A 16,126-nucleotide genomic window follows, 5' to 3' on the forward strand; every position below is an offset into this window, starting at 1 on the left:
TTACTGGCCATCAGTACACACGGACGCACACTTGCTCCTACGAAGTTGTGAGGCCTGCCAGAAAACAGCAAGGCAAACGCATGCACCCTCACTCCCCATCCAGCTTATCCCACCCTCGTGGCCTCTCCAGAGATGGGGTATGGACCTAGTTGGCCCACTGCCAGCAGCACAAGGAAATTGCAGATTCGCAGTAGTTGCAATAGACTACTTCACCAAATGGGCCAAAGCCAAACCACTAGCCGTCATCACATCAGGTTCGGTACAAAAATTTTTCTGGCGAAACATTGTCTGTCGGTTTGGAGTCCCAAGGGAGCTAACTGTTGACAATGGCAAACAGTTTGACTGCGTCTCATTCACAGATTTCTACACCAGCATCAGCACAAAGATAAAATTCTCGTCCGTATGCCACCCACAATCAAACGGAGCTGTGGAAAGGGCCAACAGTACCATATTCACTGCAGTCAAAAAATGTCTGTTCAATCAAAAAAAGGGCAAATGGGTCGACGAACTCCCAAGAGTCATATGGTCCCATAACACAACAGAATCCAGGGCAACAGGCTTCACCCCATTCAAGCTCTTATTCAGAGCCGAAGCTGTAACACCTGAAGAAATAAAAAGCAAAAGCTTAAGAGTCCTCAAGCACGGGGACGTCGACGAAATTGCCAGAATAGAGAAAGACATGATTGAGCTCGACATCAACGAGGCCATTGAGAACCTGGACAAATATCAGGAAGAAACCTGAAGATGGAAGGACCAACACATTCGAGGAAGACAGATCAATGTCGGTGACCTCGTCATCAAAAGGAAAAAGAATTGGGAAAACCCAGGCAAGCTACAAGAGACTTGGGAAGGCCCCTACATTGTCACAAAAAAGTGGCAGACCCGGCTGTTTCCATCTCGCAGACCAGCAAGAAAACACTCTTCCACACACCTGGAACATTGATAGCCTACGAAAATACTACCCATAACTGTACACGTTACCTTCGGCTTGCGGAACTATAAGCAACGCCGAAGGTAACAGAATGGTTTTACTTTCTTTTCTTTTCTTTACTTCCAAATTTATCTCATTTGTAAGGTCATAGAGTCTGGACTGCACTCTTTTCCTTGCTAGGGGCTCCGTAAGGGAGGCAAGGTTTTTAACGAGGCAGATCCATGTACACCTTTTTTCACAAAGAAAGAAAGGAAGTTTCCCCTAAAAATACAAGTTGCGTGACCTCGCGCCAGTGCGCGGAGGAGACTTCACGTAGAAAAGCAACAACAAGTTGCATGACCTCGCGCCAGTGCGCGGAGGAGAGTTCGCGTGTAAAGGCAACAATAACTTGCGTGACCTCACACCAGTGCGCGGAGGGGATTTCGCGTGTAAAAGCAACAACAAGTTGCGTGACCTCACGCCAGTGCACGGAGGAGATTTCGCGTGTAAAGGCAACAACAAGTTGCGTGACCTCGCGCCAGTGCACGGAGGAGATTTCGCGTGTAAAAGGCAGCAACAAGCTGCATGACCTCACGCTTGAGCATGCAAAAGGCAACACCAACTTGCGCAACCTCGCGTCAGAGCGCGCAGGAATCCTAATGCCTAAATACAACAACATTGCAGATCGCAGACACTGAAACCTCCAGCGGCGAGTCAAAGTTATCTGACCTCTCTCTTGCAGCTTCGCAAGGGGGGGTGACGTTTTTCGAAAGAACGTGGAAAATTCCTACGACTTCGCAAGAGGAGGACCTGCAAGCCTAAGTTATCTGACCTCTCTCTTGTGACATCGCAAAGGGGGGGTGACGTTTTTTGAAAACACATGAAATTTTTTTGCAACTCTGCAAGAGAAGAGCACCTAACCTCGTAAAAGGCCCAAGTAGCATTATCGATCTCACTCGACAAATGGTCAAAAAATGGCACTGAGCATAATCAAAGTTAATTTCTTCACGACCATCGACCAAGTTGAGCACACGCATTTCCAAAAGCAATACACCAGGCATGCCTCACACGAGGTCAGCCCATGCAAAATACAACAACGAATACAGTTACGGTTGAAGCGACTCCAAGTCGCTGTATCAACCGGCTCTCGCACTTTCTAAGTCAGCGGTTTGCCTGACACGGCAACCCAACTTTATCTAACCTCGCAATGGACCCACGATTGAATGGGATTAAAAACACAAAAGTCACAAAAGACGTACGTAACAAAAACTGGCACATAAGTACTTTACAGGGCACAATTTCACACACAAATAAAAGTATCTGACTTCGTCAACCATATACACAAAAACCAATAAGTAAAAACCTACTTCGTAGCATCCTCCTCTTCATTACCAGCACAAAGGCTGCAAGCGAAGCTATGCCAACCGCTCACACGCCAGCCTTTTCACATAGTCTTGCCCGGAGGTCGACCACATGCGCTCAAACAAGTTCTTCTTTGGATTCTCCACAACATTAGACTTCGTAGTGCATCCAATCTCCGAGGCAGCTGGCACAACATAATTGTCTTCGGAGATATTCTTAACATGCTTGCATCCTTGTTGCTCTAGCAAATAAAGGGCGCTTTCCAAATAGAATACTACGGAGTAGTCGTTCAAGCCCTCAAGGACCTCAGGAAGACTCTTGACCTCATCCGAAAGCCACTCAAACATACGTTCACATCCTTCATCCAGCGGGCAATCATCGGGTTCAGTGCCAAACACACCAAGGGAGGCTTTAGCTTCATGAACTTTTTTGAACCTCTCCCTTAGCGTAGTTTCTATTTGGCTCAACAACTTTGCCTTCATTTCTAACTCAGGCTCCATCTGGCCAACCTTAGATTCCAAACTCAAGATAACCTCATTGTCCCACTGGGCATCCTCGCGTAAGCCTCCGATAATCTGATCCTTCTCTTTCATCTAGCCCTCCAGCTCCGCTATGTCCGCCACCAGACGATCAATCTCGTCGCCCTTGGCCTCATAGTTTTCGCCAAGTCTACGAGAGTCTTCTTTCAACTCTGCATTCTTAACCTTAACTTTATTCATCTCCAAAGACATAGCAGCAATGGTCGCTCCAAGCGAAGCTACCTTCTTCGAAAGTTCCAAGGCTGCCTTCTCACTCTTAGCAAGCCGATCCATCGTAATCATTGACGAATAAGACACCTGCAAGTTTTAAACAAAGAACATTAAGCCAAGTCACCAAAGACACAACAAAGGTAAAGGGCAGCACACAACACACATGTCATCAAATTATCCAGTAACCATACCTTCTTTACAAGGTTGGCCTCGAAATTGAAGAGCTCTTCCGAGCTCATCGACTTTGCAGCTTGCTGAAAATCTGTGCGTCAAAGAATACAGCTGTAAGTATGCTACAACAACAACAAAAGATATGAACAGCAAAAACCACCTACAAGCAGCCCTCACCCTCATATCTTCGTGCCTCGACGGCGACCGGAACAACTTCTCTAGCCTCGCCCTTAGATTTCACCACAGCAGCTCCTCCTTTGCGTTCGACCCCCCTCGAAGTCGCCGCGCCCGCCTTCTCCACCTTTTTCGAACCACCAATATCTGCATAGCGCTCACAATCTTCACCCTCATCCCCCCAGTCCAAAGATAGGTTGTGTGGATTATAAACCCTACCTTCGGCGCACGTCGCTAGAACCTCTGTGCACCCGCTCAAGCCCAAACCTTCGTTCAGCCCTTGAAGACCCGCCGGCAAGCTCTCACCTACATCATAACATTTAGCTTTCAGCCTCACATGATCCTCACAACTAACCTGACCAACGCCTCACATAGTTGCCTCCAAATCCCTCAAAAATCCTGCCGAGGCCTTCCCACACTCAAAGAACCGCAACTTCGGTAAAAACACCTCTACATGCTTACCAGATCTCATAGCTTCGGCGCATGCGCCATTGGGATCATACGAAAATGCATCCACAAGTTTCACTTTTTCGGCAGCTACCCTCTTCTCATGTTTTCCAGCTTCAATCAAGAGAGGCTGCACGCCCTTAGCCTTCGAACTTGTGGAGGGCGTCGTAGTCTTGACACTGGTCGCTGAAGGCGCGTCAACCTTGGCGCCCGGTACAGTAACACGAGCAAAATGAGGCTTGTTAGCTCCTTTCTTGGTCCGTGTAGCAAGCTCGGCGAACGAAGGTGCAATAGTAGGAACCTCCTTTGGGGGGCGCATAGAGACTAGAACGACGTATGACGGTTTGCTCAAGTCAACAGACGAAGTTGTCGACCCGGATGGCAACACGGCAGACGAAGCCCCCGCAGTAACCTCCTTCCTCTTCTGCACCTCCAAGTTAAGGGTTTTTTGCTTCGCCTTAGCGGCCACTTGTGACTCAACAGTGAGCTTCGCCGTGGGCGCAGAATCAAATTTCACCTTCTTCCTTTGGTCAACACCAGCACCCCGACTGCGCATTTCACCCACAACTTCGGGACGAGGCGGAACCACAATGTTAAGCAAATCAAAAATCCGATTGACACGACGCCCGTGTCTCACAATGGATTCAAAAGAACACCTTTCCGGCTGGGTCACGGGACCCAAAATTTCGTAAGCATGTCCTCTACTGTCTGAACAAACGAGTCCAAGTCGGCATCCCTCTCAATACTAAGTTCAAAACAAGGGTACTGCACGGGCTTCTCGCTCCAAGACACCTTCTCAACAGGCTTAAATGGCTTCGCAAAATCAGCGGACAAAGGCCACACTCTAGCGGCAACAAACTCCTCCACGAGGTCACGTCAAGACACCAAGGGCCCAGCAGCCCTGTAAGCAGCCTCGCACTTCGTCACAACTGCCGTATGAATAAATGACGGAGTTGTGAGCACGTCCATCAGGTTTCTCGCTCCAAAACACCTTCTTCTCAACGAGTTTAAATGGCTTCGCAAAATCAGCGGACAAAGGCCACACTCTAGCAGCAACAAACTCCTCCACGAGGTCACGTCCAGACACCAAGGGCCCAGCAGCCCTGTAAGCAGCCTCGCATTTCGTCACAACTGCCATATGAATAAATGACGGAGTTGTGAGCACATCCATCGGCCCAAACGGCACATAAAATGGAAATCCAGTCCCAACACCAACCATCTCAACTTTAACATAAAATCAATGCGCCAGCCACGCATCATCCCACTTATTCCTCTGCGCGAAGGTAAGTTCTACCCTCGGCAGATTCCTCTTATCATTCTTCCTGTGTGGCACGAAGGTACAGCATCCAAAGTGATTCTCACAAACACCTTTACCATCATCGGAGTAAGTCCTCTTCTTCTGGATATGAAGCTCATGTAACCTCGCAAAACCCTCCACATCAATACTACCACCAAACGTGCGTTGCACCCAGTAAAACTTAGACAAATTCACAATGGCATTGGGGGTCAACTGGTGCAACCTAACACGATAGCGATCCAATATAACTGGCAGCTGCCTATCGCAGGGAAACCGAAGCCCCGCAGTAAACAGGTCCCTAAACACAACAGCTTCACCAACCTTAGGCGTAGGTACTGCCTCATTACTAGGCGCTCTGCCCAGCCCCTTAGGAAAGAAGTTATTCTCCTCAAAAGATGCAATGTCTCGTGGAGTCACCTGGGAACGCCCGAAGTAGAGAGTAGGAATACATTGAACCTTCCCTCCAGCGGACGTCTCTAACCTCGTTTCAACCTCGGCATCCTCCTCCTCTTCCTCCTCAGCATCGCCAGCCTCTTCCCCCCCTCCTCCTCCTCCTCGTCCGAAGATACAGCATGAACTTCGGTCTCTGCTATACCTTTTGTGCCTTGGCCCTGTTCACCTTCGCCCCCATCAGAAGACCACTCAGGTGAACTGCTGCCGCAAGAGCCTTCCTCTGCAGAAACCAGGCCATCCTTCGTATAGATCTGTTTCTTTGACCTCTTCCCCTCAGACTCTCCACTGCTCGCAGATACCGACTGCGAAGCAGGACTACCCCCACCACCAGAGGCAGCCTGAAGGGATAATTCTTCCGAAGACATTGTCTGCGCACTTTACCTGATGCAGGCTGCCTGTCGCACTAAAAACAGAACAGCACGACATTGAAAACGAAGTCAGAATGTTAAAAAGAAGTCAAGGAAAACAACCACAACCAAGCAATAGAAGCTACCCTCACCACGAAAAGTGAAGATGCCACCTCGCTAAGAGAACACAACGAAGGCACGCAACAAAGATGTGTAGCGAAGGCGCAAGCAGCAAAAGCTATAGCTCGAAAATGACAGCGTAAAGTATGGCTCGCCCCCCGGCAAACCTTATATAGGCACAGTAAAAACCGCCTCGAATCACCAACCGCCGCATGGAAAATAACATTAGTACCCCTGTCTAACGGTAAAACGCCTCGGCCCGCGCCGCTGTTCAGGGTGATGTTTTGAGGGCATTTTTGGACTCTTCGCGGGATCGGTCGACGGTGTCTCTGACCTTGCCCATGAAGGGGCTACTGTTGGGGACCACCCCACAGCGCACCCTAAACGAAGCTGGCGCAAACCTCATGTCGACACCGACACTGACCTCGTGACTTTACTCTTTTACGAACCTAACAGTTAACTGAAACTAACTGGTACGAAGATGCCCATTCTGTGATTTTGCAGGCGAAGATTCCCGAAGTTGAAGCCCCCACAGAACTCCCGGCAACTTGACTTCGGGAAGGTTCCATAACCAAAACCCGAGGTTAGATGACTTCGACCGAAGAAGGCGGAAAGCATATGGAAGTTTGCTCAGCCCCGACGAAGCTTACGATTGGGGAAGGAAGTAATCAAGGCAGCTCTGGGACCACACTACTGTGGGATAATTTTGTAATAAGAATCTTGGAGAAGGTTAGAAATGTAATCCCACTGTGAAAGTGACATTTTGAGTAGGGATCAAGTTACTGTCCAGTACAGGATATACTCGGGATGTAGTTATTGAGTGTGGGTATAACGGGAATGCGAAAATGTAACTTTATGACCCTATAAAGGGAGGTGAACCGTCCTCCTTGACACGGACACTATTCATTGATAGGATAGCTACTACTACACTTGCTTGAGCCACCATTGTCTTCGTATACTGTTGCACCTTAACTGTTGTTTGGTCGAGCCCCAACAAGGGGCACCGGCTTTGGTAATGTAGCAGTACTGTAGCCTCAAGCGGTCGGTGGAGCTAAAATTCTTTGCTTCACCAGCTCCTAGTGCTTTGCTAGTGCATTTTGCTAGGAGAGAGAAAAATAATTTCAGTGAACTGTGGATGAACAGTGCTGTTACATGACATACAAATAAGGAGTCGGAGCATTTGGGAAACTCTCTCAAACGGGCGGAGCATTTGGGAAACTCTCTCAAACGGACCTCGGAGTATTCTCGGTTCCGACGTTGGTGCAAGAGAATCGATAACCAACCCCTGTGTCCATCGTCATCGAGGACGAGCTAGCTCAGCATGGTGAACGTGCTGGTGCTGCTGCGTCCGGTTCGTGACCAGTTGCGGACCTAGCTTATATCAAGGGAATTCAGTTGAATACCAATTATTTTTTTAAAACAATTACTTCCTTTATTTAAAAAATAAGTTGTTTTAGGTTTGTCCTAAGTAGTCAAACTTTCTAGTAGGTAATATTTTTTCCAAACAAAAACATAAATCGCGCGCGCATCATTCAGTATTCACAAACAAGAAACGAAAAAGGCATGAAAGGCTCTCTCTTTTTCGAAAAAAAAAGAAACGAATAAGGCTCTCGCAAAATCAAAGGGAAGAACAGGCTAGTAGGTGCGCGGTACACCAGCTGTCTATAGTAATATAGTGTTGCTTTCTACTTTCTAGTTTCTACGCTTTACCAGCTCATGTAATGTATGATAAATCATGAGCAATATGGACACCCAACAGGAAAGTCTCAACGATTGATTGGTGTTGAAGAAACATTAATCGAGTGGGTTCTGAAATTGGTGTTGCAGTACTCCTAAACCCTTGAAAACTCATTTAATTGGTGTTTTGCAGTAGTGGCAATGTATGTAGTAATATATCAACCTAACTAAAAGTAGAGATCTATGTAAGGTCTATCACCTTCTCACTCTTTAGTTCTCATATTTATGTTTAGCATGTGCTAGTCTTGATATCAAATCAACTATATTACTATACTTATTATCAAAAAAAATATCTTACTATACAAAAGTTTCATTAAAAACCACATCAAAAAAGTAAACTATGAAAATATATTTCATAATGGATCTAACTGTGCTCAATTAAAATCATAAATTAATATTATTGTTAGAATAGTTTTTCTCAGGACCAACTCAGAACCCACTATATTCCATATCCATAGTATCCCGTGATTGATGGAGTATACAGATTAGTTTTCCATTAAATGCACTTATGGTGTTCCGATCCCGTCTGCCTCATGTGTTTTAACTCTATTTAAATTAAAGTTTAGTCTCCCAAACCTTATTCATTAAAGTAGCCTGAACAAACCATGTATGTCGGACACTAGTACAAGCTCGCCGCCGCCAGGCCCTCCCCACCCACTCCTAGACATGCCGCCGGAGCTTGACGTCGGAAGCCTGGCGGAGGGCAAGGAAGGTGGCGGCAGGGACCTTTCTCCTTCCCGTTGCTGATGCTGAAGGTCTAAGGCTCGGGCGATCCTTGGAGTGGCTGCACGAGCTGGTGACCAGGGCTGCAGATCCAGCCCAGCTACTACCACTACCGGACACAGTCAAATTGCCGAGTGCCAGGGGCACTCGGCGAAGGGCAGAATACCCTCGGCGAACCGTTTGCCGAGTGTAACACTCGGCAAACGGCACACGGCAAATATCGAGTCGGCAAACACTAGTTCGCCGAGTGTTTTGTGTCGGGCACTCGGCAAAGACTTTGCCGAGTGCCCAGAAAACACTCGGCGAACAATTATTGAAAAAAAAATCACGCACCGCCACTGCTCCGCCGCCGCCGCCACCATCCTCTCCTCTTCTCTTCAGGCCCCGGCGCCGGCGGATCCGGTGGAGGGGACGGGCGGGCGGCGGATCCGGGGGCCGGGCGCCGGGGGGGCGGCGAGCGGATCCGGGGGCCGGGGCGGCGGCGGCGGATCCGGGCGGCGGCGGCGGATCCGGGGACCGGGGCGGCGGCGGCGAATCCGGGGGCCGGGGCGGCGGGCGGATCCGGGGGCCGGGGCGGCGGATCCGGGGGCCGGGGCGGCGGCGGCGGATCCGGGGGCCGGGGCGGCGGGCGGATCCGGGGGCCGGGGCGGCGGCGGGGGCCGGGGCGGCGGGCGGCGGCGGATCCGGGAGCGCGGGGCGGCGGGCGGCGGGCGGCGGGGCCGGGGCCGCCGGGCAGCGGCGGGGGGCGCCGGGTGGCATGCCGGGCGGCGGGCGGCGGCGGGGGGCGCCGGGGGGCCTTCGGGCGGCGGCGGGAGGGAGAGAGGAGGGAGAGAGGAGGGAGTGAGGGGAGTGAGAGGGGGGCCGGCCGGGAGTGAGGGATGTGAGAGAGGGGGGCCGGCGGAGGCACTTATTGAGGGGGCCGGGCACTTGGTTTGCCGAGTGTCCTACGTGGACACTCGGTAAAGAGTTTCTTTGCCGAGTGTCCAACGTAGGACACTCGGCAAACGTTTTTTGAAAAAAATTTAAAAAATATCCAACAGTTTTAAAAAAATACCAAATTTTCACACGAACCAATATAGGTTTTCTACTGACTATACAAAAAGTTTTGTAGTCAAACCGAACTCGACCGTCACTTCGACTCTAAATTTTATCGAATCCTTCTTAAAGTTACTATTCTTCTTCTGAGATGCTTCGGTTTGTAATCATCGTACATGATGAAATGTGCAAAACCTTCTCAATTTTTTTCCACAGCCTCCACGTATTATATCATCACATCATGACAAATCTTAAGATTTTCAGACTTTGATTGTTTTTTTTACAATTTAAAAATACTACTGCGACACGTTCATGGTCGTGTTTCCTGAACAAGATGTTCGAAATTTCTTTTCATTTCATGGGTCAGATCTCAAATTGGTCCAAATAACATGAATATCATTTTTCTACTCATTTTATTCCATAATTTGAATCACTTGCAGTTCAAATTTGACTTATACCAAAAATTCCCTTGAAATGCAATTAATTAATTAAATATAGCAAATAAATTCAAAAATATACCAAATTTTAACATGGAGTACCACATGTTGTATGTGGGGAGTAGAAAAAATTTCATGGTGAAAAGAGAAAAAAAAATTATTTTTTTGCCGAGTGTCAAAAAAAAACACTAGGCAAACCCCCCTCTTTGCCGAGTGTTTTTTTTTGACACTCGGCAAACCCCCTCTTTGCCGAGTGTTTTTTTTGACACTCGGAAAAGAGGGGGCTTTGCCGAGTGTTTTTTATTTGACACTCGGCAAAGCCACGATTTGCCGAGTGTTTTTTTTTTGCCGAGTGTTTTTGGCTTGGCACTCGGCGAAGAGCTTGTTTGCCGAGTGTCCGAAAAAAAACACTCGGCAAAAAGAAAACACTCGGCAAATTTAAAGTTTCCCGTAGTGTACGGGCAGATCCGGTGTTCCCCTGCCCGGATCTGCGGCCCTGGTGCCGGGAGCTGACCGCCGATCGGCACGGGGGCGAGGTGGCTGCGCGGGCGCGATGGCAGCGCAGAGGTGTTGGTGGAGGCCACGCTTGCCGATGTCCGTCGTGCTCGCACGCAAGGGCATCCTGGTGAGTGGCGAGCGTGCCGGTGGCCAGGAGGAGTGGGGCTGCATTGCCTGCTCTGGGGTGCGACGACAGCGTCACGGCCGCGGCGGCGCGCCGGCGCAGCGCGGCGACGCGTGGGGCGAGAAGGCCACAGGAGGATGCGGTGGAGACGGAAGAGGGCCGTGCCAGTTCGGGGTGAGTCGAGCTAGGTGGTGGCTGGGCACGGGCGGAGGTTGGCGTGGCGAGTCCAGGAGCGGCTTGACGATGGCCCATGGTGGCCTGATGGCGCGGCTCGGCCATGGTCGGCGGTTGCAGCTGGCATAGTGAGCACGAGGGGGACGCCTGTGGCTCGCGCTGTGCCGTTGCATGTGGCGGGTGCGGTAGGGACGCCCCTACGGCGCACGCAGCGGTGCTTGGTGGCGCGCGGGGGCGCCCACGATTTGCCACCAGCAACTAGCATCATGGTGTGGTGGCGTTGAAGCGTAGGATGGCATATCGTGACTGAGGTCTGGTCTTCCATGTGAAAACCCAGTTCGTATTGGATGGGTGATGACGGTGCTACTGCGTCGTCGTCATGGAAGTCTCTCCTTAGCTCATCTCAGTCGTCCATCAGTTGCTCCATGGCTTCACTTGGTAGGTGTTTGGAGGTGTGCCTAGAGCCTGGTACTGCGGATGGTGGCGTGGAGTTTGGACCATGGAGGAGTTGGACAACTACGGACAAGGGTAGTCATTCTTGTGCTGGCTCAGCGGCTTGCAGCGTTCTGCGGTGGCTAGTCCTTGTAGGAAACTACATTACTAAATCTTAATCTAAACAGGATCTTATGCATCTAAGTGTTGGAGGTATGCCCTAGAGGCAATCATAGAGATGATGATATTCCATTTGTATCCATGATTTGTATATTGTGTTCATTGAATATCCATTAAAGGCTACTTGAATTGATTTGCAATTATGTGAATTGTATGTGAAACTCTTTACTTGTATGGTTATTCTAAAGTTGTCCCTAGTCGGAGTTCATGTGAGGACACACATGAATATTAGACTAGCACATGTATTAGTTGATGACTATGTTTCACAAGTCATGGACATGGAGATGTTGAACTAATAATGTGGACACATGTGGAGACATGTGTTAGGACTGACCCAACACGAGAAGTAGTTCTCTCTTTAAACAACATATACGCTTTGTCCTTAGACCTGAGATTGTCGCATGTATTCTAGATGTGGATCGACCTACTTAGGGGCTATCAAACACTACGCCGTAACAGGGTAGTTATAAAGGTAGCTTTCGGGTTTGTCAAGAAGCATGCTATGAGACATGGTCAATCAAGATGGGATTTGCCCCTCTCTGATTAAGAGTGATATCTCTGGGCCCCTCGAGTGATCGGATCCGAAAATGCATGGCCATGCTACGTACGGTTAAGAGTTAACCTACAAAGGGATTCCGAATCACAGGATCGAGAAAGAGCGATCGACTTGAAGCTAGACCAAATATCGTGAGGCAAAGGGAATAGCATGTATATTATGTTGTGATGGTTCGTCTGATATGATCTTCGTGTGCGTATAGGAGTTGGCACGTCTTGCTAGAGGCCGCTACCGACTATTGGGCCGAGTAGGAGTACTCGGGCCATGTCTATACGTATCCGAACCCATAGGGTCACACACTTAAGGGGCTGGAAGCCCAATTCGGATCTGATCCGAGTTGGATTAGGTTTAGGAGTAATAATGGGCCTCGGATCCAGAGGCCCATCAGGAACCTCTATAAATAGAGGGGTGGGGGCGCCCTAGGGTTTACACCTTTTGGCGAAACACACCTGCCGCGCCTCCCACGCCCTCGCCTGTTGCAACTCGCGGATCTAGCAATCCGGCTTGCGACGCTTCCTCCCTGCACGTGTGGATACCTTGGAGGTGTTGCGCCTGCAGCACTTGGACGAGCCATCGACGAGCCGCCGACGAGCCACGACGAGCCGACGACGAGCCGCGGCACCGGAGGCGATCTTGCTGCACGTGGACGAGCTGCTGAGGAGCTGCTGGACGTGATCGACTACGTACGACTACGTGATCGTCTTCACTGCACCGACGCATATCTACATCTTCCGCACCAGTAGTGCGTCGAGTGGTAATCCCGTGATCCTTATACGGCAGTTCTTCCTGGTTATACGCGGTAGAAATTTTGATTTGCGCTAGTGTAGCCTACCTCGTATCCCATCAGTGGTATCAAGAGTCGTAGCTGCTTAGTTTTGGATGCGGGATGTGTGCATATGGAGATATGCGAGTTCTCTGTTTGATCTATGTCCTGGTTTCGTGCCCTTGCTGCAATGGTAGTGTAACGACATACTCCTACCGGTCGGTTTCCGCCATCGGAGTTAAGTGATACACGTAAATCCAGTTGCAGTGAGGGAAGATCAATATGATTGGTCAAATCGAAATCCAGGGTCATACGCCAGGCGCATTAGATGTGCAATAGTAGATAGGATCTACTGCCGGGGTCGGGATTTTGCCGTATGCGTATGCTTCGGTAAATCAGCCGTAACTTTTCGGTACGATCTCGGATCGGGGCGATTTTTATACGAAAATTGATCTACAGAAAAAGTTACACATGAATTTCAACCGCTTCGCCGTTTTTGGCGAGATTAGATTTCCCAAATTCGGCTTGGAAGATGGAGTTTCGGGCCTCCGAAGTTTGGAACGTTAGGACGCCTAACTCTGTTTTGTAGGATGTATGATCTTGTGATCAGTATGGCCCCGTTGTGTATGTGATGCATGTGTGTAACTCATTCGTGACCTGCGTGTCGCGCGTACGGCAACACGGCAGGAGCCATATGTGTTGTCACTTTATTGTATTTAATGGTCTGCGTACCAATCTGTGATGATCCGAGCAACTATGTAATCTTCATTACTAGATTCTTTACTAGCTATTAGGCGTAATAGCATGCTCTAGTTCTTGGAGGACTCATCACTAGGAGGATGGCGCACATGGAACATGGAGATGGAGATCACCATGGTGAACAGGTTCTATGGAGATGGAGATCACCATATGAAAACGGGCCATACTGTGTCACAGCTGTGTGAATGCTATTCTGTTTATGTTTTACTTTCTGCATGCTGTGATGTTAGAAGTAGAACGATCCCTCACAAAGTTTAAGTTAGTATGCCCTCCCAACTAAAACTTGCACCGTCCCATGTCTTGTACAATTAGTGGTGGGTCTATGAAATTAGGGTACCACTAGTTTTCCTTGACTAGACGGTTTTGTGTCGGACACTTACACGCATAAGGGTTGGTTAGCTTAACGAGGTCATCTTAACGGTTAAGGACCTTGGGGCATAACGGTTGGGCGCCGAGACATGGGGATGTCACCCAACAACAGGAGTCATATGTGATATGATTAGCAAAAGTTGCTTACCGATCTACCTTGTTTGCTAGCAGTGATGCTAAACCTCACTAGTGGACTTGTTAGTTGTGGATCCTGAATCACTAAGTTTCAATAGAGGGATATTGATTTTAGTGGGAGTAGATTCTGTTAAAATAGTTTAATATGATTTACTCTATCATGGATACGTTTGTCTTAGTGTATTTTGCATTACTTTGTTGTAGATTAAATGGCACCTAGCAGCACTACACCGTTTGCTTTGCGTTCGGTCCTTGAGAAGGACAAGTTGAATGGAACAAATTACTCGGATTGGATCCGTAACCTGAGAATTGTTCTCAGGGCTGAGAAAAAGGAAGATGTTCTAGACAACCCACTACCAGAAGAACCTGCTGATGATGCACCCGCTGCTGCTAAGAATGCTTACAAGAAAGCATGTGATGCTAACCTCAAAGTAAGCTGCCTTATGCTTGCTTGCATGGAACCCGAGCTGCAGATGCAGTTCGAAACAAACCATGAGGTGCACGATATGATCGTGGCGCTTAGAGACATGTTCCAAACACAGGCCAGGACTGAAAGGTTCAATGTGTCTAAGGCCTTTGTTGAGAGCAAGCTAGCAGAAGGCGCAGCAGTAGGACCACACGTAATCAAGATGGTTGGTTACACTCAACGGTTGGAGAAGCTAGGCTTCCCACTGGGCTAAGAGTTGGCCACTGATTTCATTCTTTCGTCTCTTCCGCCTAGCTATGGGAACTTCATCTCGAACTACCATATGCATGGGACGGAGAAGGGTCTGAATGAGCTGTGTGGCATGCTCAAAATAGCAGAGGTTGACATCAAGAAAAGTGCTAGTACCAGCCATGTGATGGCGATACAGAACAAGCCCAGCTTTAAGAAGGGCAATTCTTGGAAGAAGAAGGGCAAGGCTGGAACGTCCAAGCCAAACCCACCGCCCAAGGTTAAAGCTGGACCTGGACCTGCTCCAGACAAAGAGTGCTTTTACTGTCATGAACTTGGTCACTGGAAGAGAAATTGCAAGCAGTACCTAGCTTCCTTGAAGAATGGCGGAAGTAAGAGTACTTCTACCTCAGGTACGCTTGTTGTTAATGTTATAGACAACATATTTCTCGCTGATACAATTATTAATTCTTGGGTATTTGATACCGGATCGGTTGCTCATATTTGCAATTCGATGCAGGGAATGATAAGAAGTAGAAGCGTGGAAAGAGGAGAAGTTGATTTCCGCGTGGGCAATAATGCAAGAGTTGCTGCTTTGACCGTCGAGACGATGCAACTCCTCCTCCCGTCAGGATTTATTATGGAGTTGAATAATTGTTATTTTGTTCCTAGTTTAAGTCGAAACATTTTATCTCCTTCATGCTTGATGGAGGATGGTTATTCATTTGCGAGTGAAAACAATGGTTGTGTGATCTCTAAGAATAATATGTTTATGGCTTTTGCACCCATTGTGAATGGATTATTTGTTTTAAATCTTGATGGTTCACCTGTCTGTAATGTAAGTGCTAAAAGGCCTCGGCCTAATGATTTGAGTCCTACCTACTTGTGGCATTGTCGTTTGGGTCATATAAGTGAAAAGCGCATGAAGAAGCTCCATTCTGATGGACTTCTAACTTCGTTTGATTTTGAATCATACGAGACATGTGAGGCTTGCTTGCTAGGCAAGATGACCAAGACGCCTTTCACAGGATTTCCTGAGAGAGCAGTAGACTTGTTGGAACTCGTACATAGTGATGTATGCGGACCAATGAGCACGACGGCTAGAGGAGGATTCCAATACTTCATAACTTTCACTGATGATTTTAGTAGATATGGCTATGTCTACTTGATGAGGCACAAGTCTGAAACCTTTGAAAAGTTCAAGGAATTTCAGAATGAAGTTGAAAATCAGCGTGGCAAGAAAATTAAGGCCTTGCGATCTGATCGTGGAGGCGAGTATTTGAGCCACGAGTTTAGCAATCATCTAAAGAGTTGCGGAATTGTTCCACAACTTACGCCGCCTGGAACACCTCAGAGAAACGGTGTGTCCGAGCGACGTAATCGAACTTTGTTAGACATGGTTCGATCAATGATGAGCCAGTCGGACCTACCGTTGTCATTTTGGGGATACGCTCTAGAAACAGCAGCTTTCACACTTAATAGGGTACCATCTAAATCCGTAGTTAAGACATCATATGAG

This window comes from Setaria viridis, chromosome 1, assembly GCF_005286985.2.
Source record: "Setaria viridis chromosome 1, Setaria_viridis_v4.0, whole genome shotgun sequence".
Classification (NCBI taxonomy): domain Eukaryota; kingdom Viridiplantae; phylum Streptophyta; class Magnoliopsida; order Poales; family Poaceae; genus Setaria; species Setaria viridis.